We start from the raw sequence: 24,182 nt of genomic DNA, 5'->3' as shown, positions 1-24,182 counted from the left end.
CGGATATTAGTGGAGAGCATGCCAAGTCGACTCAGAGAAGTAATTAAAATGAAAGGAAAGCCCACCAGACCCTGAACCATTAGAATCATAAGTAAAAAGGAAAGTGTCCGAATAATTGTGTGCAAGATTGGTTTTGGTTTTGATTTTGTTTTTTAATTATTATAATTTAATTGACAGTGTTCATTAGAAGAATGATGGACGTTTAGTTTTTATATTCCTTACAGACACTTGTATTTAATTTATATCAGTGCTTTATTATTAATGAAATGACCAATACAAATGAAAATGTATAAATCATGTCTGTCCGAATAATGATGCGAGTCACTGTATATAATATTATTCTAATACAGAAAATGGTTGTCCCCACAATGTGTAGAGCTGGTATAGGTGACCATTGTCGACCTCTCTTCAATAAGCTTAAAATACTGTAGGTTTATATATTCATGTCTCTTTGACATACCTATGTTTAAAAAAAATGAATTCAGTACTAGGGAAAACATTCACCTTCATAATACTTAGGGCAAAGCTGACATTGACATCCCAATAAATATGCTGTCAAAAACTGCTCTCTCACATAAAACTATTTGCTTAAGATTATTTAATTAATCACCACATTCTGCAGGGTTCAATCCTTTAAGCAATTTTAAAAGGAAATTGTATGATTGGTTATTAGAAAGTCCATTTTATAATATCTCTAAATTCATGCATAATGTTAGTATTAAGTTTTAATAAACGGTGTTTGTACATTTAGCCTTGTTAATATGAAGTACTAAATTATTATCAGTTGACGAAGCCTATTTCATTTTATATGCTTAATGGCAAATAAAGATTCTTGATTCTTCGCTCTTAGAGGTGCCATAATATAGTCCAGTAGTCGCAAAATGAATACTGGCGAGTAACTACCCCCGGACTCAGTCGGACGTCAAGCATAACGAAGACATCACATTTCTCTCTCGTTCAGTAAGTTTCCCCTCCACACAGAGGTTCAACGATATTGTTACACAAAGTTAATCATAGTTAAATGTGCTATTTAATGAACATAATAAGTTTTACCAGGAAGTAATACGATATCTTTACTAAGGTACGTATGTCTGGTTGATACTTCTAACTAGGGAACTGAGTATTTGTGCTGGACCCGATACTCCTCTTCAGACACACACAACACACCACTGCCAAACATCACAGAAACAAGTAATAGTGAATACATAAAGTTGCTGTCAGGAAGAGCATTCAACCGTAAAACAGGGTCACATGTTTCATCCTCACGACGCCACCAGTACGTGGAAGAAGTGGTGCAAAGAGAAGAACAGCTATTATTATTATTATTATTACGGATAAAACAGCGTAAATGTACACAGTGAGTATTATTGCCTGGAACTAATGGTGTACAGGAATGGGACGTCGATCGGGTGAGTTGAAGAATGTTGTGAAGGTAAAAATAATAGTTTCCGTATGACAAGAGGGACATAGATACCGAAACATTGCTAAAAACCTGAACCTGTCGCATGCTACTGTCCAGTATGTTGTGAACAAATACCCACAAACAAGATCTACGGCGAATATACAAACGTCTGGATGTCCGAGAGCTCTAACGGACCGAGGGGCGTGATATGTAGTACAAGAAGCGTGCAAGAACTCAGGCATGAGAGCCCAAATGCTTACTGAAGACATCGCAATAGCAACAGACAATGAAGTAACACCTCAAACCATAAGGAATTAACATTCACGAAGCTGAATTAAAAGGCAGAGCGTTAAGAAAAGAACCTTTCATTAACAAACACAATGGGGTGAAAAGACTGGATTTTGCTCACACATATCTCAACAAATCGATGTAATACTGGAAGGAGCTTATATTCCCGGATATGGGCGCAAGTTCAACCCTTTTGGATCTAATGGGCGAAGGTATGTGTGGTATAAACCAAATCAAGAATTTGACCCTAAGAACCTAGTATCAACAGTCAAGCATGGTGGAGTGATAATTTGCCGGCCAGTGTTGCGAAATTAAATCCCGAGGACTCGTTTGTTTTTTCATCAAGACAACGATCATAAGCACACAGCTCGTATAACAGGCTGCTGTATTATGTTCGCGAGCAACTTCCAACGCCTTCACAGTCCCAAGACACGAATCCCATAGAAAATACGTGGGCATTATTGGAGCGGAAAGTAAGGAAACGGACATGCTCGTCAGAAGAAGACTTCCTCAATCATCTGAAGTAGAAATGGTCGAAAATTGATGCAAAAAGCACATCAAATCTTCTAAGCTCCGTGTCACGAAGGCTTCAAGCAGTTATCGATGCCTAGGGAATGCATACTAAGTAATGATTGTCAAACTGTGTGTGTTTGAGGAGATTGATTCAACATGTATGAATATTCGTTTTGCGCACAGAAAATTATTTACATTTTGTTTTGTTGTAAAGACTGCATAATTTATATCCGTAGGTGGTTCTTCACACTTAATTAAGAAATATAATTCATGAACTAGGACATGACGTGTTTGTGTTTTTATTAAAGATGTGTGACAAGCCGCACATGCAGTGTATGAATACTTATTTTACCCACTGTACACATCTGTTTGAACACTCTTAATTACTTTCACAAAATTTTAAACGTTCTTGTAAAATGTTGAACAAATTTATAATGAATTACAATACGCCTATACTTTTGTAAATAAAGTCAAACGCAGTGCTTACTTTTGTACGTACTGTGACGACGGAATAATATTTAGATTATGTAGATCAAAACAGACAGCCGGTGCAAATCGAATACCGTTCGAAACCGGGCAACTCGGCAACTCCCTCTCCCCACCCCCTCCACTGTAGGTCCGTGACACAAGATACAGCATTGTGTGACCAAATACAGTAGAGACAATATGCGACACTTACGGATTTAGCCTTGTTAAAATGGAAGACAATTCGACGGTGGCGCTTCTAGTGACTTGACCTGAAGAGTCGCGCTAAATTCCAATATCAATGGAAATGCATATACGAAAATGGATAAATAAATTACGTCTAGAAATAATGTATTATTGAGATATTAACTTCGAAGTTGTTAAAGCAATTCTGGATAAATGAATGAAGAATTATTTAAAAGGTTATTATTTAAAGATTGAAATTAGACATATAAACAAGATGTGAAATGGCTTGATCTTTCATTTATGCATTACTTTTTCTGCGTTAACATTACTGCCTGAACTTTTACGGTTAGATTTGTCTTTTTTTCTCATTTAAAAAACATTGTATCATCACATTAAGACACTTGTCAATAAAAATATCGGCACATTCCTTACACACATGATGCAATGAATTAACATTTAAGAGCTGGAGAATTTTCCTCTTAAAATGAAGCCTACTAACAGAAAAAAAATCTATAAAATCCCAGCTTTAATCTGAGAAGAGGGATAAAAGAAAGAATATGAAAATGTTGTCGATAGTGATGCTTTGAGGAATATTTACGTACAATTAGAGTAAAAGTGTAACATACCCTTAGCTGTATAGTCGAGGATTTTTAAAGTCGCTGGCCTGGAAATGATCTGAATCAGATCTTATAATTCTTATATAAGCGTAACGTCCCTTCTTTCTTGTACACCTTATCCAAATCTCTTCTGTGACATTTCAAAACCCACAGATCACACCTACAAAAACACATCGGTATTGAAGGTTAACTGCTGCACTATACAATAAAATATGCGTATTATATTTTAAGCCAGTTAAAATATGGGTCGAGCAGGTCAGAAAATTATGAAGTACTATAAAAATCTCTCTGTCACTGGAAGATTATTTATACAAACACAATATTATTTACATTTCTTGTCACGACGGAAGCGAAAGAAAGACCGCGCATTCTTCTCTACTTCATAGTTACTGCAGCCAAACACAGCAAATACCTTTCCCCTCATGTTGAGAGGAGATATCAAGGAATGACACACGCTACTATTTAATTATGTCAACTCACTGAAAACGCATAAATAACACCAAAAACTTCACACACAAATACACGTGCTCTTATGACAGAATCAGTAGTTCTCAGGTCTACCCGCTAGAGAGAGCTCTAATAGCTGTCCCTCGATATCTCGCTGAGTATCGCGTATTGTCTCTACTGTATTTGGTGTGACTCTACTGTAGTTGCAAGAAAAAAAAATCGAGCTGCATTACAGCTACCTGAGAAATATTTTACTTAATTACAATTACAAATTACTTTTTCATCGAGTGAAAATAAAAATGTCAACGGTCATACCATGATGAATACACAGGTTCTCGTCCGATCACCGCAGTTAAGCAACATTTGGCGTGGTCAGTACTAGGATGGACGACCGCTTCAGAACATCACGTGCCGTTGGCTCAATTCATTTTAGTCCACCTCTGTGGTGTAGTAGATAGTTCCACCCCCGGAGGCCCTGGTTCGATTCTCGACTCTGCCACGTAATTTGAAAAGCGGTACGAGGTCTGGGTGGAGAGAGAAAAATATGTCCCGACTTTTGGTGCAAGAAAAAGGACATTACCTTCACTTCGCCGCACCGCTCCTGTTCGGCGATGCCTCACTGCACTTGTGACGCCCTGGGCTGTGGAAAACTACGGAACTAACCATGAAATACTGTACTTGTACTGCACTGTACTGTTAAAGGCCTATGCGGGTGATACAGTTCGGGTAATTCCCAGAGTGCCTCACTCTGTGGCTTACCATTCAATGTCTTGTGGTCGCTGTTGGTCATGGGATTAGACCGGGTGACCTTGCCAGGCTATCAGCTTGTGATTGTAGCATTTAACGCCCTCACTTTCGTAACTGCCTTATGAGGAAGGAAGCAGCTATCACATTCCTACAGTAGATGAAGTTGGCTGTTATTTTAAGACTAGTACAAGTATAAAATAAAACGGTTTTGTTTTATGGGCGTGTAATGCGTCTTCTTGAATTATTTGTTGTTGTAAAGGGAATCTCTTTTGCGCCTCTTGATATCAAGAAACATGGGCGCCCGCAAGAGGGGGCAAGGGGGGGCACCCCCCCTGGAATTCTAAAGATGTTGATGTTCAATTGTTTAATATCATACCAGATTATTTCATAAACTGAAATTACTGACAGTCATCTAGCATATGTTATAACTGGAAGTTTCTGTAAACAATTTAATGTTGCTGACGTTATATTGGTTTTTATATTCAAGAAAATTGTTAATGTGCCCCCCCCCCCTGGAAAAGATCCTGCGGGCGCCCATGCAAGAAAGCTATTTTAATTTGAAGGATCTTTACAGTAAATACTTAGGCCCAGTTTCTTCAACGAATGTTAAGCGTTAACATTGCTGTTAAGGAAACTTTACACATAATTTAACAAAATGGCCGTTATAATAAGTTAAAAATATAATATAATATATTAAATAATATGTTGTGAACACCTTGTACAACACATTTTGTATTGAAAAGGTTGAACCTTCCTTAATTCTAATTGTGAAAATGGCCGTTTCATCAAGAATTGTTTACTCTAACGTATTGTTAATACTTGTGTTAAATTAACATGGCAGCAGCACTTTGTGAAACTTTTAACAGCTGTTAACATTTCTAAATGTCTTTAGGCCTAACAATTGTCTCGTAACAAATCTGGAAATTTGTTCGTGAAACGAGGTACTTTTAACGGAAGTATTAATTATTTTGTCTTTAGGCCTAACAGTTGTCTCGTAACAAATCTGGAAATTTGTTCGTGAAACGAGGTACTTTTAACGGAAGTATTAAATTAATAACAATTCTTAGTTAACATTTATTAAGTTTGAAGCTTTACTGCTGTTTAAAGACTATTTATAAACTGAAGAAGGCAAAGGACGACCCATACTAACAAGAAACTATAGAGATGTTAGAAGAAAGTTTTCTACAAAGATATCCAATTACCAAAGTCATAATGAAGAAATTGAAAATAGGCTAGAGTTTCCCACATATTGAAACTTATCAATGTCTCCAGTGTAGCAGTTGCTTATAGTTCTTCGATATTATGCTTCAGACTCTTTTCATGTAATTGTAGATGACTATGTTCATGAGTGCAAGACAAGAGTGTGTAGATTTCTGCAAAGAATTCCTGCTGCCATTGCAGCATTAACAAGGCATTACATTATTTTTCCCGCAGTAAAATAATGCTCGAAAATCAATCAAGACATATCAGTTATCACATTTCCCCGGTGATGTAACAGCCTTAGATTGCACTCATATAATAATATATTGAATGTTATATAAAAGTCCGTTCTTTCCCATACTTTAATATTAAATCTATACGGTAACGACATTTATCTCGCATTCATCATAATAACGCTTTTGTTGCCTCTTACGTGACATGTTTACGTCTTAGCGGTCTCCACTAACCATAACCTATAATAATGTCAACCATGTGTGACAAAATACTACTCCAACATACCGCTAGGAGCGCTTTATGTAAAGAAACAAAAGACGCTCACTGCCAGACGCGTTCCGAAATCTCACGGAAACGTGTTAATTATTTTGTCTTTAGGCCTAACAATTGTCTCGTAACAAATCTGGAAATTTGTTCGTGAAACGAGGTACTTTTAACGGAAGTATTAAATTAATAACAATTGTTAGTTAACATTTATTAAGTAAAATTTAAAACACAGTTGAAGAAACCGGGCCTAACTCGATTGGGCGAAGCTGCACTTCAAAGAAATATTTCCGTCTTCTTCTTGACAAGTGCCGTACCCTCAGTGGACGTTGGCGGTCAATTTGGTCCAGACCTCTCCCTACTAATAGCTGTTCTAAATAAGTCAGCTGATGATGATTTGGACCACTGGAGGAGGTTTCCCAGCCAGCAAATGCGTCGTCACCCAGGGCTTCTTCTTCCTTGAAGAGTTGTTGGAAGTAGTATTTCTCGTTAAGCATAATGTGGCCAAAGTATGCTGTCTTTGTTACTTCTAATTGTTTTCTCATGTGCGTTCGTTGCGCGACGCAACCAAGATATGCTGAGTATACGACGATAACACCAGAGCTCAATGGCATTTAGCCGTTTAATGATTATGCCCGCGCTTTCTCAATTTACAATGAACGCGCTGTTGGTATACCGCTCCCTTCACAATGAACAACTTTATTTTTAGCACTTGCCATAACTTAACACTACTTCCAATAGGATAAAATATGAAATTACAACAAAAACGTCAGCGAAAATCTCACACTCAAATTCGTTTTCATTTCTTGGTATGTATAGTCTTGTCCACCTCTGTGGAGTGTGATTAGCTGCCATCCCCAGAGGCCCGGTTTTGATTCCCGACTCTACAACGAAATTTGCAAAATGGTACGAGGGCTGGAGTTGAGTAGAGGGGAGTTCGATTCCCACCTCAGCCACCCTCGAAGTGGTTTTCGATGGTTTCCCACTTCTCCTCCAGGCAAATGCCGGGATGGTACCTTACAGGCCGCGGCCGCTTCCTCCCCTCTTCCTTGTCTATCCCTTCCGATCTTCCCATCCTCCCACATGGCCCCTGTTCAGCATAGCTGATGAGGCCTCCCGGACGAGGTACTGGTCCTCCTCCCCAGTGGTATCCCCTACCCAAAGTCTTACGCTCCAGGATACTGCCCTTGAAGGAGTAGAGGTGGGACCCCTCGCTAAGTCCGAGGGAAAAAACAGCCCTGGAGGGTAAATGGATTAATAAATAAATGTATGTATGGCCTTCTCCCTCACTGTATTGAATATACAACGTATATTTTTAAATTAATTTTGAACATCGTTCTGCCGAGCAGTGCATATACTATAGTTGACCATGATAAAGTACCTGATGTCTGCAGAAATCTCCTACGTTGACTATCTTCTTACAGTCTGCTTTACGTCGCACCGACTGGTCTTATGGTGACGATGGGCTAGAATGGGAAAGAAGCGACCGTGGCCTTAATTGCGGTACAGCCTCAGTATTTGTCTGGTGTGAAAATGGGAAACCACGGAAGCCATCTTCAGGGCTGCCGACAGTGGGGTTCGTACCCACTACCTTCTGAATGCAAGCTGATGGCTACGTGCTTTTGTTGGGGAGTCAATTTGAAAAAAAAATGAATCCAATCTGGAGTCCATATTCCATTCGGGGAGGCAATTAGTATGCGGTAAGAGGATTCAATGGTTACAGAGTTCTCGACCCTTTTACCCTGGTCACTAGATAAATCAGTTGAAGTGTGAGTACGGACAGCGAGTTACAATTATTTATAGTGCTACTCCACTGATGTGAAGTTACATTGATCATGAATTACCAAATCTCAACGCTATTCACCGTAGCATACAGTAGATATGCGGTTTAACACTTTATTTAATCGTTCCGGGTATTAGAACAAGCGTGGCTTGTTTGCTTTTTGTTTAAATATAACTCACTGCCAAGTCTCTGGAGTGGGGACCACGATACCCTAGCCGAGTATCCAACGCTCTGTAAGGCGTATTCTTATTATTTTCCAACAGCATTGTTATATTCAGTAAAATACTCACCTTACGCTTAGGCGTCAGTTGAAATCTTATGATAATCAAAATAATACCAATAAAATCTTCTTCTTCTTTCCTGGCCGTTTGTTTGTCCACAATGTACACTCCCAAGTATCACTGAGGGCCGGCTCTTCTGATCCGTAGAGAGTCCTCCCTGCGGTTGGATGTCTCCACCACTGGAATGCCGTTTCTGTTCAAGGCCTTTTCGGCTGTACGCCACCATGTTGCTCTCGGATGCCCGCGTCCTCTCCTTGGTTCCTCAATTGCAAGAGATCTCATATCGGGATGATCTTCATCTCGACGTTATACGTGTCCGTGCCAGCGCAACTGCCGCTCCTCCAATTTCTCACTGATAAGGACCGCATTTAATGATCCTCCTATATGCTCATTGTGCACTCGATCGAAGAGGTTGACACCCGCTCAACATCGCAGCATCCGCATTTCCATTATGCATTTGCCGTTCATGCTTCCTTTGCCTTGTCCAACACTCGGAGTCGTAAGTGAGGACAGGCCTAACAACAGTCTTGTATATCTTGCCTTTGATCTTTATAGACATCATCCTGTCACACAAGACGCCTGTCAGCAAACGCCATTTGGTCCATCCAACGTCATCATCAATCGTATCGGTGGTAATAACTAAGCCCAGGTACTTGAATTTATACGTCATTGCCAGTGGTTCATTCGCTAAGAAAATTGTATTGACTGGACCTTGAACTTCTGCCTTGGTGAAGTTACAGAACATATAATCCCGTCTTCTTACGGCTTACTCTGAGTCTATTCGTCTCCAAAGCTTTTCTCCGAAGTTCTAAGGCTACCTCGATCTCTTCACGTGTTTCACCAACAAGGACGATGTGTGTGAGGTGAGTTTAAAGCCTCTATAGCTCCCGCATACACCAACATCTCCCTTCTGCTTGAAAATAGGCACAAGGTAGCTTTGGCGAAATTGCTCCGGCACTAATACCAATAAAAATGAATAAATAAAGTGATTAAGTGAAATGTCCATAAATTTAGCGCCAGAGTTCACCAAATTGCATCCCTCGAATTTGAATAGAGCATGATAATTCTCTTTCTCAGGGCGCGTACATAAAGCTGCGTATTGGTACATGTGCTACGGACCTTAAGTTACACTCTGCAAATGAGTAAATAGTTAAGAACTGCACCTATGTTCTCCAATAACTTTCTAGGCCTTCTAGTCTTTGTCAAGTTTTCTGTGGGGTAATAATAATAATAATATAAAATACGTCGGATAATTTATCGAACCGACAGGCCTTGAAAAGATCTCACAACAAACTCGTCTCCAAAAAATGAAAAGAGCATTAGGGTTAGTGCAAAATATCTTCAACAAAAATCCATGACAAGACATACAAAAATTCAGCATTACAACTCAGTCATAAAACCAACAGACCTTTATGCAAGTGAAACATTGGCATTCAATAGAAAGCAAGAACTTGAAGAAGAAAAAAAGAGAGAGGAAGATCATTAGGAAAATCTTAGGAGCAAGATACGTCCAAGAAGGTTACAGGTTATAATCAATCAAAACAACAGAAAAGTTCTCAAACATCGAAATTGCCATTAGGAAAAGACGAGTGAAATTCTTGGACCATCTGTCCAGATTACCAGAAAATCGGTTGATAAAAAGGATAATAGATTATGTAACCTCGCTTAAAAACTCATCCCCTGGCTTAACGAACTTCGAAAGGACTTAAAAAACGCAAACATAAGTTCAACAGACATCCTAGAAAGTGACATGTTTAGACATAAAGTAGACAACTGGGAAGTTATATCAGAGCAACCACAACAAAAACAGTACAGACCAAAGTGGTCGGCAGAACGTAAACAAGCCTTCTCGGAAAGGGTGGAAACCTATTGGAAAAACAAGTAGAACCCACAGAAGAAATGACTGAGTTATTTGCTTAACGTCTTCCAATATTGGAAGAATTTACTAGTACTACTACTACTACTACTACTACTACTACTACTACTTACCGAGCTCGATAGCTGCAGTCGCTTAAGTGCGGCCAGTATCCAGTATTCGGGAGATCGTGGGTTCGAACCCCACTGTCTACAGCCCTGAAGATGGTTTTCCGTGGTTTCCCATTTTCACACCAGGCAAATGCTGGGGCTGTACCTTAATTAAGGCCACGGCCGCTTCCTTCCCACTCCTAGCCCCTTCCTCCACATCGTCGCCAAAAGACCTATCCGTGTCGGTGCGACGTAAAGCAAATAACAAAAAAAAACTACTACTAATCATACTAATAATAATAATAATAATAATAATAATAATAATAATACCTTCCCTGTTCACATAGCAGTGTTGTCCAATAAAAGACAGAAAGTGATTTTGGTGGGTACTCGAGCACCCCGGAGTCGGCGCCCCTGATGCTGTTGATCAATTATCGCTGTGAGAGGCTGGCAGACAGGTGTCATGAAGTACATTGAGGAAACTTCTCCAATTACGTGACTTTGAATAGGTGAAGTACTGGCTCAACAGAAAGTAAGCCTCACCAAATAAGAAACGGATTCTCGATAACCAGCGTCATTTCATTAGATTTTAATACTCATGGAAGCCAACAGCATGAACTTTACGGCTGTACAGTTGGAGAATTTCTTGGAAAGATATGAAGCTAACCTTAGAAGAAACCTGTTTACTCCTTGCTGTGCTCTTATTGCTTCTATGAATTCTCCTCTTGTTGAGCTGTTCTCGTTAACATTACGTCACTCCTATCCTTGATTATCACACAACTCACTTAGACTACACGTGTGCTACCTAAAGACCTGGCACAAGCGATGATGATTATAATACTGATGTTGACGTTTTTCTGCAGACTACAGATGGCCAAAAAACAACACAAAGGTTATTTTGGAACTGTTCCAGACTCGGAACTGATCTGTTCCGAAAGAACAGTGTTCCGTGTCACCTGCACTTCCGGGAGATTGGTCAAGCCACACCCTGGTACGAAATAAGAGTGATCCGTATCGCCTGCACTCGGTACCCGTGGCCTCTCCGAGGATTAACAGAGGACTCCCTTCGGGCGCTCCCCCAGCTGTCGGGGCCGATGCGTCGCGATTCCTCCGCAGCTGTTGGTGTTGCCTGCTGGAGGCCTCCCGTTCCATGGGAACCTACCTCACCCCCCTCTACTCTCCTCTAATACAGGGCCAAGTACCTCCTGCCATGATCAAGTACCACCCCCAAGAGTACACATTGCCTCGCCTACTCTCCTTCCTGCCACCACCTCCCCTTCTTCTTCTGAAAGTAATTTCCGCTCCCCACAACTCACTGACAGTTAAGCAACATTGGGCGTGGTCACCAATTGGATTGATGACCAGCTCCCTTACGGCTTTGTGCCGTCATGAAAAATCTGCCCACTCCCATACTGAGTAATTATGACATCCATGGACTCTGTCTTCAGTGATCCAAGGCCACTCTTTCTCACCCCTCGGGGTGCAGGTCACATTCTGACCGGTTCGATTTCAAGACAAGGTACCATCATCCTCTGCAACCAACCTGTCCATATCCTAGTTAGTCGAAAGCAGCATCCATTGAGACGCGTGGCCTGTCTTGTCGGCTGGATTGGTCCAAGAGCGACTCCAACGGTCTTCGTTGGTCTAGGTGTTGTGTTCCGCTGGTTGGCTGAATGATCAGAGTCCGGGCGAATGCTGATCGGAACTCTTTGCGACTCCGGGCACCCAGTGGATTATTGAAAGTAGGACCGCCAACCAGTTATTGTCCTATCTCCTATTTTGATTGGTTGTATCTTCTTGGTTTCAACGTTCTTTACTTGCTGCACTGTAGATGTAGTATGTAACATCGTAGCGACATGTGCTCTAGTTTCCAGTATTTCAGGTAAAGTAGGAGTGTGGGTAAAAGTGAAGGAATAGATATGTGGTGGTGGCGACTTGACTTTACCACGATCGGCGTGTTAAGGATATGAGACTATTTGTAATTTTAGAAGGCGCTTGCCATCTATCGGGCTCGCTTTGAGGTCTAGGAAGGTTCACTGTGTTGATATTTTTGTGCATGTGCGTGCATGACCCATCCCAGCCCAGCCCAGCCCAACTGCTAGTTAATACACATATCGGGGATTCACCAAATTGCTTCAGCCCTGTCCTACAAGGAGATTCATTTATGGCCTGCGGTATTTCTTGGATAGGCATGCAGTGTTTGTGGGTTGGATTGGGTCTTGGGTTTTAAGGTACTTGACTTAGGTTGTGCTTGTTAGGAAGGAGAGAACAGAAGACATTTTAGAAGCTCTATCGTGGGAAGAGATTGTGATATGTGGTTTGAATTTTGAGTGGCAGGGGGTTGAGATTGAGTGATTGAGATTTAATAGAGACGGAAGTTATTGACTTGATGGTAGAGGATGTTGAAGGTGTTTGCTACCGATATAGTGAGCTTTGACCGCTTTTTTGAAGAAAGGGCAACATGGGTAAGAAGCAGCGTGTTTACCTTGTTAGTTGGCCTGTTCTCGTGGGACTGGGCAGACGGTGTGATGGTGATGATCACCAAATCTGTTAGAGCGGGTCTCATTTGGGCGGTTTGCAGCGGAGTGATTTAGCTGTAGGCAATTGTAGCACATGACAATTAGTTTTAATTACTGCGTTGATGGGGTGAAAGTTCCCTTTGGGGATCATTGTAAATACCTAGGTATTAATATAAGGGAAGATATTCATTGGGGTAATCACATAAATATGATTGTAAATAAAGGGTACAGATCTCTGCACATGGTTATGAGAGTATTTAGGGGTTGTAGTAAGGATGTAAAGGAGAGGGCATATAAGTCTCTGGTAAGACCCCAACTAGAGTATGGTTCCAGTGTATGGGACCCTCACCAGGATTACCTGATTCAAGAACTGGCACAAATCCAAAGAAAAGCAACTCGATTTGTTCTGGGCGATTTCCGACAAAAGAGTAGCGTTACAAAAATGTTGCAAAGTTTGGCCTGGAAAGACTTGGGAGAAAGGAGACAAGCTGCTCGACTAAGTGGTATGTTCCGAGCTGTCTGTGGAGAGATGGCGTGAGAGGACATCAGTAGACTAGTGATGGGACATTCGATTCATTTTACTGAATCGATTCATTTGATTCCGTTCACGTTACTGAATCGATACAGTGATCCGATTCACGGCTCATTGGTCACCGCTCCTACTGCATCAGTGTAGTATGTGCTGGTAAGACAGCAGCAACAGCATTCAGTGCTCGCAGCTGCCATCTGGTCTTCATACTATGAACTCCTTTCTTAGAAAAAATGCTAGTTACTCTAATACATCGAAGGTTTCCGGCAACGCAGGGTGGGAAAGGTTAGGATTATGAAGGTAGCAGCCATGGCCTGAATTAAGGTATAGAGCCAGCATTTCCTGGTGTGAAAATGGGGAAACTACGGAAAAACCATCTTAACGGCTGCCGACGGTGGGATTCGAACCCACCACCCCCCGAATGCAAACGCATAGCCACGCGATATTAACCGCACGACAACTCGCTCAGTCTTTTTTAAAAAGTATTTTTCTATCAGCTGAGGATTTTTTATTTATTTATTAGCTGAGGCACCTGAGCTAAAGCTCGCTGTGGTGCAGTACATTCTAATATTATGGCTTCAGAGTATTTATAACGTAAATTAATACACTCCAGTAATACAAGTTTGATACATCAAATCAGTTAATAGTAATTTTGGTTACATGAATAGAGCTAAGTACTACATATCACACATAAGTTACGTTAGTTTCATAAAATATTAATATATCCTATAAAATAATCATATGTACCGGTATATGTTTTGTTTTATATAATTGAATTGTTTCATAATGACACACTGTAAGAGTAAACAAGCAGTCACACCAACTAGTAAATATACAAGAAAGAAAATGTAAAAGTCAGTTTCAAAATTCGTTAAATTTACTTTTTTTTCTACTTAAGATAATTATTTAACTTCTTTTTGAACATTTTTATTGAAGAGGCGTTCTTTATATCTTCCGGCAGTTTATTGTAGAGACTAACAGAATAATGATATATGGAATTAATTCCATATTTATTTGAATGGATGACAGTGCAGTGGATATTATTAGCATTCCTTGTATTATAATTGTGAATTACTGAATTTGTTTTACATGATGTATTTGAGTGTGCCAAATTACGAATAATTTTATATATCATAACCAATGAAGATTTCTGTCGTAGGCTATCAAGTGAGAGAACATTACACAGTCTGTACAATTGTTCAGTAGGAGTTAACAGAGGCAATTTAAAAAGTATTTTCAATGCTCTTTTATGCAGCATAACAACTCTAGCGAATAATTCCTTAGTACAACATGCCCATACATGGATCATATAAGTAATATGGCTCTCAATTAGCGCTTGGAAAACACTTTTCAATAAATCATGAGAAACTTTGTATTTCAGTCTATTTAAAATGCCAATAGCTGGGATCAGTTTGTCACAGATAGATTCAACATGATCCTTCCACGTTAGTGATTCGTCAATAATTAGTCCAAGAAATTTAGCAGCCTTTACTATAGGCACTGATTGCCCAAAAAACGTCAAGTGTAAATCTAAAAATTTATTACTTTTAGGTTTATGAAATAAAATATAATTGGTTTTTGTCAGATTGATTGTTAATCGATTTTTACAGAACCACGTTTCAATTAAATTTGCATCATGCTGCATATTTTTTTCAAGTTCTTGAATGTTATCACCGGTATAGAATATATTGGTGTCATCTGCAAAAAGTGATAATCTACCTCTGAGATGTATGTTACCAATATCGTTAATAAAAATAAGAAATAGTAACGGTCCTAACACTGAGCCCTGTGGGACTCCGACTGAGATAGTTTGGTAATTACTGTTGGTATTCATACAATTCACAAATTGTTCCCTATCTGTGAGATAGTCTATAAACCAGTCTAGCGCAACACCCCTTACGCCAGCTGCTTCCAATTTATTGACTAAAATACCACAATCAACTGTATCAAAAGCTTTCTTGATATCTATAAATATGCCCGATGCTAATTGATCTAAATCTAAAGCTTCTTGTAATTTAATGACAATATCTTCAACAGCATTGTAAGTGCTTGAATTTTGTAAGAATCCGTATTGATATTTATAAAAGAAATTATTATTATCTAGAAATTTCAATAATCTCTCTTTAATTATATGCTCCAAAATTTTTAGCAGAATAGGAATGATAGAGATAGGCCTATAATTATTAAGTTCAGTTTTGTCCCCTCCTTTATAGATAGGTAAGACCTTAGCTATTTTAAGTCTTTTAGGGACTTTACCCTCTTGTATAGATTTATTGATTAATTTAGTTATATGAGGAATTAAATGATATGCCAATTTCTTAATTGTATTGTTGCTAATACCATAGCAGTCTTCACTACGACTATTTTTTAATTTTTCTATTATATTAGCAACTTCATTTTCATTGGTTGGACTCAAAAACAAAGAATTACTCGATCCACTCCCTAAATTAGGAGGATCATTAAATTGGATATTGCTGGGCATATATTTCGCTATACTAGTAAAATATTCATTAAATGTTGTAGAAATTTCTTTTGGATTTGTAACTAGTTCATCATGTATTCTCAAATGAATATCCTTACTTTTGTTAGTATTTCCTGTCAATATCTCATTTATAACTTTCCACTGGTTCCTTGTGTTCCTTAAATTATTAACATAGTATGAGTTCTCTAATTCTCTCTTAAGTTTGGTAACCCTGTTACACACCAATGAGTAATCTATCTTCAATTGTTGTGATACATAACCACATCCCATTTTTAATCTAACTTGTTGCCTCTTAATTTTACTGTACAATTTATTTTTCTGGTTAATAAGATCTAAAAGTTCAGGAGTTATCCATGGGCAAAAACGTCTTGTCCTTTTAATATTTTTCTGCCTATTGTTTTGATTTGTAGCCTCTGTACTAGCTTTTGTTACATACTCAACAATTTTGTTAACTATGGTATCACAACAATCGTCTTCCGTAATCGTTAATGGATTTTTGGACATATACTCATCCACTTTATTAATATTAGTTTTCTTAAATGTTATGAGTTTTCTAGTTACGTTAGTCTTCGGTAATATCTCTAAGTCACAAACCAACATGTTATGGTCACTAAAGTCATGGAAGATGTTATATAAATTACATTTACAAGGTTTATTTATATATGCATGGTCTATGAGAGATTTACAGTTATTGGTGATTCTAGTGGGAAAAATTGTATTACAAGCATTCTGATTAAAGCTGTCACAGAGGTTCTTTAGATCTTTACTAAGTGGAGTCTGCTCTAATTTATCAATATTAAAATCACCCATAGTAATACATAGATGTTTGTTATGTTTATTCCAGACATCTTCTAATAAAGTTATGAAATCTTTAGAATATTGTACATGGGGGTTATAACATGCTAGAACTTTGTGACCAAGTACTGGTACTTCAAGTAATAGTAAGTTAAATGGAATTTCAAGACTATTGATAGATAAGATTTCTATTGCTTTGTAAGGCTCTTTGATATAAATAACTATTCCGCCTCCTCTTTTACGGATTCGAGAACAGAAATAAGCATCATATCCCTTTAAGTTGTAATATTTCTCTTCATCCGGAAATAACCATGTTTCAACAATTATTATTATGTCTGGAAATTGTAAATCATGAATTAATATAGAAAAATCACTCCATTTGTTACGAATACTTTGGGCATTTGCATAAAATATTCGTAAGTTATTTCCTCTTGCCACTAGCTCACGTAAACTTACTAACTGATGTTCTGTAGTTTCCATATTTTAATGAAAATTTGAACAAGCAACGGACTTTTTTTTTTCTGCAGGGATGTTAAACCTATGAAGACTCAAGTGCACATATATCATCAATACATCTGATAAGTACAACATTAGATGTGTCATCTTTCCTTACTAAGTCCTTTGCTCGCTTCAATAATCCTCTTGCTCTTGGAGTCAGGTGATCGTTGATGTAGATTGTCTGGTTTGATGCATTGATGCCAATTGTTGAAGATGAAAGTACTCTAGCATTCTTCTTTCCTGCTATGAATAACTCTTTCTTCCATCTATTAACAAATTTTACAATTATAGGTCTTGGTTGGGACTTATTACTCGACGGAATTCTGTGAGCAATATCAATATCTTGTTTCTCTATTGTACATCCAACAGCTTCACCAATGTTCTCTAATATGGTGTAGACATTTTCTCCTTGGACTTCCGGAACACCCTGTACTTCAACACTGTTCCGCCGTAGATACTGGTGTAGTTGTTGCGTCTCATTATCAGACTTGTCTTTGGCATTTTTTAACTCTTGTTGGAGTTCTTTGATAACATCATCACGTTTGGAGAGCTCCTCTCGTAAGTCACTAATAACACTTGTATTAAAATCAATGCTCTCCTTTAATTTAATTATTACTTTGTCCACAAGCCGATCTAACAGACTGTCCAAGAAGGTTGAGTTAGAGAGAACATTGTTCACAGCAGAGATGAGATCAGAGGTTATGCTGGTATCATTTTCCTCCGCTAGGTTGCGCATAACTTCACTCCCGCTTATCTTTATATTCCTTGACTTATTGGCACCACCTTTCTTGTTGGTATTGGACTTCTGAGACATTCTAACCTTAATTGAGCCAGCTCAAGCAATTAAGTCTCAGTATTTTAATAAAGACGAGCTGTTCCAATATAAATAATAACTTATTTTCCACGATCACTTAAGAATTATGTTGTGACTACCTTTTTAACACTGCAAATAAATCCATCTATTATTTAAACCTCCCTGTAAGAAGAGGACAGTGAATGCAAATGGGTATTATTTTCAAATGAGCTGAGCTCGAGAGTCCATTATAGCATACGATTCTTTCAGTCTAGCATGTCTCACTGTATGTCTCGCTGCAGCGGAAGCTCGGCTCTCCGCGTGTCCAGTGAGCCGAAGGAGCCGTGTGTATCATGCGTCTCACTGAGCCGCCCTCGTTCACGATTCTTTTGATGTGCCATGATTCACTGTATGCCTCGCTGCAGCGGAAGCTCGGCTCTCCGCGTGTCCAGTGAGCCGAAGGAGCCGTGTGTATCTTGTGTCTCACTGAGCCGGCTCGTTCACGATTCTTTCGATGTGCCATGATACACTGTCTCGCTGCAGCGGAAGCTCGGCTCCCCGTCAACATCCAGTGAGTGCGCCACTCAGCACTGTCCGCTGGGAGTAAGCTGAATCGTGAGCCGTGAGCTCGCCTTTCCTGTGAATCGATTCACTCGGACACTTGAATGAATCGATACACTGCTTCGAATCATGCATTCAGTAGCCAACACTACAGTAGACGACTAAGTTTGGATGGTGTCCTTAAAAGTAGGAAAGATCACAATATGAAGATAAAGTTAGAATTCAAGAGGACAAATTGGGGCAAATATTCGTTTATAGGAAGGGGAGTTAGGGAGTGGAACAACTTACCAATTTCTTTGCAATCTTTTAAGAAAAGGCTAGGAAAACAACAGGTAGGGAATTTGCCACCAGGGCGACTAAATGCAGATCAGTATTGATTGATTGACTGATTGACTGATTGATTGATTGATTGATTGATTGATTGATTGATTGATTGATTGATTGATTGATTGATTGATTGATTGATTGATTGATTGATTGATTGATTGATTGATTGATTGATTGATTGATTGATTGATTGTGGGCGAGGTTTGTTAAGATTGGTGCGGGTTCGATTCACGGTAGGTGCAGATTTCGAGACAGGAGACGGGAATATTTGAGGTTGTGCTGGAGGTGGTGTTTGTTGAGATGTTTCTGGCGATGGAATGTCAATTTGGGTAGATTGTGAGACTGTGGGTTGGATAATTATAATGTCAGTATGGATTGCCTTTTGTTTTGTTTTGATACGTTTACTTTTGGTTGCTCGATAGCTGCAGTCGCTTAAGTGCATCCAGTAGTCGGGAGATAGTGGGTTCGAGCCCAACTGTAGGTTGTTACTTTTTACTCTCTAGTGTGCCGCCAGATATTTTCCTTCAAAATCACCATGAAATCCGCTCATTTGTTGACTTCATTTAGGTATTAGATCGCATTACGTACGAGTATAAATCTATTCGTCTGAATGTTTCATGATTTTATTATGCAAACATTAATAAAAATACGTTTCATAAAAAATGGTACATCTTAAAAATAAAATGGATTTTTACTTTAACCTAATAAAATGTGTAACAAGTACGGCCATAGAATTAATTGTGACATACTGAACCCATAATTCTACGATGAGAAAAATATTTTTTCTCTTTCTCAATATTTATTTCAAATAATAAGCTACTTTTATTTTTGAGAGCAGCCATGTTGCGCTTCCAGAGCCTCGCTGTCGCGTGGGAATGATCTCATCCACGACAAGTTCGTGAAGTACCGTGACACCTCGGTGGACTTCGCGCACACAACAATTCTCCAAATTCACGGAATTCTGCGTAACGAGAGATTTTGGCAACACAGTAAATACAGAAATAAATAATCTAAATTATTCTTAAACTCTACGTGAAGACAGAACCCCCAGGTTAAATATAAATGCAGTTAAGCCTAAGTACAAATCAGCGTCAGATCAGTGGACTAGCTCCATGTGCCAAGGTCAATGGATGAAGAAAACCCGCGAAACGCCCGGGCAGAAATAATTTATTTCACCTGTTGCGAGTGTGGTAAAATTACGAGATTAACATCTAAATAAATCACAAGTCTGTCCGGAATTCTGGAACGAGTTTCATGAAAATCGGTCTATTGGACGCGAAATTAGCAGATTACGTAATCAAGCTTAGTGGTATGAGTAGCGTCACTCCTAAGACTATAAAAGAAACCCCCCTCTGCAGTTTTCTCAGTGTCGATCTGGGTTCTGAAGCCGCGGAAGCTTACGCCCGTCGTCAGCAGAAAATTTGTATAAGATTGATCTACAAATAACTTAGTACATGCTCGTGGCTGTGGTTCACATATTCGGTTAGAAAGGGAAGGTGATAGAAAATTTCTGAACTTTTGCCGACAAACTGTGAAAGCATAGGCGTCTGTTAAAGTACATAGCAGATTTTATTGTATCACCTCGTGTATGTTTGAAAGTGTTAAGAGAGTTGGGAAGCTAGTCAGAGTAGTTCTGATTTCGTTATCTGTTGAACACCTGTTGTGGTAGGGTGACAGAGCCGACTCCGGGGGAGAAGGTAGACAGTCGCAGTTGACTGCAGAACGAAGGAGGTTTGTTGTACAAAGTATAACGAAGAAAGTGCGTGATTTGTATTATCATTTAATAACGTGTGAAAAGGCAGTGTTTGCAAGATTGATATGTTTGAGAAGATGATGTTCTTTTTACCAATGTGCGGCTAAGCACGAGGTCAGCTGGCAAAAATGTAGCCAGAATACTGGAGGTGACGTCAATGCAGGTCTGTCTATATTTTGTATTATGTTCTAGTTAGATAATTGTTTGTCCCAACCAATTTTTCAAGATGAGTGTCGGGTTGATATTTGTAATTATCAGGCGAAAAGTGTTATAATTTTTGGTCAGCGTGTGAAAATTTTAGTTTTGTAAAATTTCATGTCAAGAAACTGTAAAATGCGACGTTAAATCCGGTATTAACGTTCTATGAGATATTGTCCAAAGTGAGGAAAATTAGGAAAGCGATAATGGTAAAGTAGTCGTGGCGAATGTCTTAATTTCAAATATCATTTGAATTCAGAAATTTTGTCGAAATTAATAATAATAATAATAATAACAATGTCTACCACGGGATAAAAAAAATTTCTATGTTAAAAGTGCATTTAAGCAGTATGTTTTACAAGGATCGCAGGCATTTAGATAATTCCAGTGAAATTCGACAGAGTTATGTTTTATTCATGGGAAGTAAAATTTTGTGACATCGTGTATGTCGATGATACGGAAAATCGCGGTGTGTTCTTGTATTCTCGAGGTCCGAAAGTTGTAGTAACAGTAAAATAAAGAGGTGTATTTTATAATGGTTATTGTTTTCACAAGAGGATTGAAATATGGAAAGGGTCTTGGAAATATAAGAAAAATTGGTTGAGAGCGAAGAATTTATATATGTGGAGATGAGAGGGATAGGAATACTGAAGATGAAAGGGAGCCTGGATTTTAAGTAATTCCGCTGGGATAAGGCGAGGAGAATGAATTTTGAGACAGGCTATGTTTGCCAAGGAAGGAGTTGTGAAACAGGCTGTATTGTGGCAAGCTGTAGTGTTTTCCGCTAACAATCCGAAAATTGAGACGACTACTGTGTGAGGCACCGTAGATTTCTAGTAAGATCCCAAGTGAAAACGATTCTCTTAAAGATTAAAAATCTTGGTAGTAAAAGTCAAGTGACTAGTTACGTAAATTCAGTATGAATACTAAGATAATGTGACCTCAAGGATAAAAGAGCATTTAGAATACACGGTCGGTGTTGTGTGACCGTGTAAATTTATTGAATTTCGTTTCACTGGATAGTCATAGATACAAATAATTGAAATTGACGGTAGGCGATTTGAGGGTTTCCAATGCGGTAGTGACGATTATTATTTTCTGACAACATCCACTAAATGGTAGACGGGTGTTGGGAATTATTATATTCTTCCCTAAAACTTCATTGCGTATGCTGAGATCGTGTTTGAGTTGGGGGATTGTTCGTCACGTATATTTATTTTCGAGTTTACGTTTTGTAACGAGATAGAGACTTACTGCATTTTTCGACTTGCATTCGTTTGATAGTAAGAGACGTTGTTCCGTGTGTGTTATTAGTATGACCAAGTTTACAATTGAAATGTCAGAGTTCGTTTGAATTTGCTAGTTCGCCTGATATGCCAGGGGAAGCGTAGTACGGCCCTTTTTCCGCCCGGCAATAGATTTAGGACGTCACATGTTATCCTTGGAGTATACTGATGATGAGACGTCCTAGTTCACGCTCGACGACAGAATTAGGAAGGTATCGTGTACATAGAGACTAGTGTTAAGATGTACAGATTTTAAGTGAGCCCGACGATAGGTCTGGGATGTTAGCTGTACATACTCAAGTCTCAGATTAGATTTTTTTTGTTTTTTGTTGTTTTTGTTTTTGCGAAGTGACTTGGGCGAAGGTAGCATCTACAGTAAAATATGAAATATGAAGAGGGTTAGATCGGTAATAATGAGGCCAACTTGTGCGCAGCTCCAACAGCTGGAAGGTGCTCCCTAAGATATGGGACCGTTATCGGCGAATGAGGGTTGTCCAACATTTGGATATCGACCTGATGGTGATTAAATATTTTACTGTAATTCTCCATGCGTGTTGAGTTTAAATGACTTCGATATTTTATTTTATTTTACGGACTTAATTGTTTCGTCGTTCTGACGTCCGTCTCGTTTTGATAGTGTGCATATTGACACTCAATGTATTAGTGTGAGACTTGAGCTACGAATGTGGTTTCGATTCGTCAGCCGGTAATATTATTTTTATTTTCAATCTTTGTCGTTCTTTCATTTATATACGTAGTTGAGTTCGATTAAGTGATAACTTTGTATGTAGGGTGTTGGGACAAACAATAAGTAGATGGATCTGTAATGGTAGTCATTGTTTTCAAAGGAAAGAATTCCTTAAGTTTGTTGTATTTTTCAATGTGGGCTGGTAATTTTATTAAGCGTAACACAACCATTTCTAACCTGAAAATCGGTTTGATAATAATACTTTTCAAGTGATTTACCACTTTTTAATTAACTTCAGTGTTTGGCATTTCTTCTAAATGCGTGATGAATAAGTGTTTCCTGCATTTCGCAGTTTTGTTCCTTCAGAACGACGTAACGTAAGATCCTCGCGGATCATGTTGTTGTTGGTTCCTTCCGAACAGCTGTTTGGGTGATGCACATTTAGCATCGGGATTATTTTATCACTTAAGGGTGTCATGAATGACAAATACATGGTGGAATTTTATTTCAACGGTGAATGATGCTGTTAACTTGTAGTGAACACCATGCTTTCCCATAATATTTCGCTACCTATCCAAAGCAACTGATAGTCAATTTGGTTCGATTAAGGGTCCATTCGGTGGGTGTTCCGTATCCGCAAGGGTATTCGACTGGTGGATAACCTTAATTGAGAGAAAATCAGGCGTTCTACTTGTTGAAAGTCAGATTTCCCACGGATCGTGTGGATTAATGCTCAGTTCTCGTTTGGAGTAATAGATGCCCGGTTTTCAGGTCTTTCCTTTTTCAGTTTTTCAGTTTCGCTGTCCACTAATTTATTACTTTCTCCGAAGCAACTCTTCGATATTGTGAGAAATAAAGCAACGCTATGCAATGTGACTGCGTTTGAAACATTCAATAATAAATAACTTATAACTTTTTTTATTTCAAGGATTTATATTAAAATAACAATGTTGCCGTGCCATTTCGAATTTAATAAAAGTTAGTAAGCACATATTTGCTCCTCATTTCAAGTAGTTAGGCTCTCTTCTGAACCCCATCGTTTGGTTAAGATCGTGACCGAATTTCTTCCCGCAACGACCCATGATTTAAGAGTTCTATATTGCTCTACTGTAGCAGCTGTGGCCGACCAACGATGGAATGGTAAGTTCAAGGGTTCAATACGTCTTTATTAAATCGTAAAGTTAAAATATGCTATGTTGGTAGATATTCTAGCTATTTATTACATGTTAAAAACATTAAAATAGCTGTGAGCTTGCATCCGGGAGATAGTGGGTTCGAATCCCACTGTCGACAGCCCTGAAGATGATTTTCAGTGGTTTTCCATTTTCACACCGCTTCCTTCCAACTCCTAGGCCTTTCCT

General features: G+C 38.8%; 1 protein-coding gene and 1 pseudogene across 4 annotated transcripts in view; both read left to right on the top strand.

Moving 5' to 3' along the window:
• The window catches only part of LOC136873692 (peptidoglycan-recognition protein LC), a 330,607-nt gene that overhangs the window by 99,547 nt on the left and 206,878 nt on the right, over positions 1 to 24,182 (top strand). The gene's annotated exons all lie outside the window — the stretch shown is intronic.
• LOC136875176 (5S ribosomal RNA) lies at positions 4,220 to 4,338 on the top strand (annotated as a pseudogene).

Source organism: Anabrus simplex, chromosome 5 (assembly GCF_040414725.1).
Source record: "Anabrus simplex isolate iqAnaSimp1 chromosome 5, ASM4041472v1, whole genome shotgun sequence".
NCBI lineage: Eukaryota > Metazoa > Arthropoda > Insecta > Orthoptera > Tettigoniidae > Anabrus > Anabrus simplex.
The sequence above is the reverse complement of the archived record's forward strand: the minus strand, read 5'-3'. Positions and strand labels throughout refer to the sequence as shown.